Raw genomic sequence first — 2,500 nt, 5'->3', positions numbered from 1 at the left:
TTTTTGCGCAACGTGGCAAAAGTATTCGAGTTCAGATTTCTAGGACGTAGCGTATTTTTCAATCATAATAAACCGAATCAAACATAACAATGATGAAACTTACACCATGTCCCAAGGTTGTGCACAAAACGTAACGATAAAGTGCTGGCGAAGTTAGAGGTGCACCAAAATTGTGTACCGATCAGGAAAGTACTCTACGTTCCTATGATTTGGGTGAAAAGTGTTATTTAACTGCTGGTTAGAATAGACAGTTGCTTATCATACACATCGCAAACGAACACCCCTTAGTGAGCATTAGCAAAAGTCAATTGCACAAAGCAAATGCAATACAAACTGATCAAGTACATTAAAGAACGCTACGTAGCAGGACTTCTTTCCAAGAATGGTGTCCGCAACGGGAGGGCAAGCGTCCTTCCCAGGTTTTCCTAGTAAACCTTGTATGGTAAACATACCCAAGCGTGTCTGTAAGCACGCAACGAAAGTCACGAACGGGCACATACCTAGGGAATGTACTCTACGTACTTGGACTTTTGTCCAAGAATGGTGTCCGCGACGGTCGGGCACTGCGACGCAATAACCAAATCCTAGGATTGTAACTTTAGTGTGCACAAACATAAACATTAACGCGTTCGCTCGGGCTGCGCCGTCCGTGTTGAACACAAATGTGGGTGATTATATGCGTGGAGGGACAAAAACATACGAGGAGGAGACAGTTTTCTGCACGATGTGCACAGAGCTCATTTCGTCGTCCCGGGCGAATGGAAAAACACAAACATCGCGAGTATCGTTCTAGGTTTCTGTCTATAAAAGGGCAGGCCAAAAGGTGACCGGTTGAGATAAGCATTTTAAGCATACAAACACTTTATTGGAACTTTTGATACAAAAACAAGGTACGTACATGTAGGTTGTACCAACATGGACATCTATGAACGCGTACGCTCGGGCTGCGCCCTCCGTCTTGTACTTTCCCTGATCGGTACACAGTTTTGGTGCACTGCTATTCCGACCGGCAACTTGTACCAACATATACATCCATGAACGCGTACGTAGTGTACTTTCCCTGATCGGTACACACTGTTGGTGCACGGCATAAGAAAAGAGCTAAAATGGTCAAACTCAATCCATTTCAACAATAGATAGTCGATAGTAGCTGTGCCGATGAAGTAGGGCACGATGCAAGTTAATGTTGTTTAATGAATAACATGTCCGCCATACATTTCAGTACAAAATTGCTCGGTCAGACCTACAAAGTGCTATATCTCGAATACGAGGCGTCGGACTGGGGGTTGTAGAACAATTTTAAGTTCGTCTAATGATTCTACATCCGATTCTGGATAGCGGTTTTTGACCACTTTTCAATATTTTGTGACACCCCGAACCTAGGGGCAGCTCCTAGCTTTTTCAAAATGTGCACCGATCGGGCCGGAGAGCTCGTGTGGCTCAAAACATGTTTTTCGCTAAAACACCTCAAAACGTGTCGAGAACGCACCCTAGCTCTTGTTTTTCAAAAGTTATGGCCATTTAAAGTGAGGTGGTTTTTTGCTTCAAAATAGCTATTTTACCCGTCCCTATGGCCATGCTTTAAATTTTCACGAAAATGCCAGGTCAGACCTAGGGCGGGCCATATCTTGAATACTAAACGTCGCAGACATTGGTCGTAGAACAATTTTAAGTTCGTCTAATGATTCTACATCCGATTCTGGATAGCGGTTTTTTGACCACTTTTCAATATTTTGTGACACCCCGAACCTAGGGGCAGCTCCTAGCTTTTTTCAAAAATGTGCACCGAACGGGCCGGAGAGCTCGTGTGGCTCAAAACATGTTTTTCGCTAAAACACCTCAAAACGTGTCGAGAACGCACCCTAGCTCTTGTTTTTCAAAAGTTATGGCCATTTAAAGTGAGGTGGTTTTTGCTTCAAAATAGCTATTTTACCCGTCCCTATGGCCATGCTTTAAATTTTCACGAAAATGCCAGGTCAGACCTAGGGCGGGCCATATCTTGAATACTAAACGTCGCAGACATTGGTCGTAGAACAATTTTAAGTTCGTCTAATGATTCTACATCCGATTCTGGATAGCGGTTTTTGACCACTTTTCAATATTTTGTGACACCCCGAACCTAGGGGCAGCTCCTAGCTTTTTCAAAAATGTGCACCGAACGGGCCGGAGAGCTCGTGTGGCTCAAAACATGTTTTTCGCTAAAACACCTCAAAACGTGTCGAGAACGCACCTAGCTCTTGTTTTCAAAAGTTATGGCCATTTAAAGTGAGGTGGTTTTGCTTCAAATAGCTATTTTACCCGTCCCTATGGCCATGCTTTAAATTTTCACGAAAATGCCAGGTCAGACCTAGGGCCATATCTTGAATACTAAACGTCGCAGACATTGGTCGTAGAACAATTTTAAGTTCGTCTAATGATTCTACATCCGATTCTGGATAGCGGTTTTTGACCACTTTTCAATATTTTGTGACACCCCGAACCTAGGGGCAGCTCCTAGCTT

This window comes from Anopheles arabiensis (assembly GCF_016920715.1).
Source record: "Anopheles arabiensis isolate DONGOLA chromosome X unlocalized genomic scaffold, AaraD3 X_pericentromeric_contig0022, whole genome shotgun sequence".
Classification (NCBI taxonomy): domain Eukaryota; kingdom Metazoa; phylum Arthropoda; class Insecta; order Diptera; family Culicidae; genus Anopheles; species Anopheles arabiensis.
The sequence above is the reverse complement of the archived record's forward strand: the minus strand, read 5'-3'. Positions refer to the sequence as shown.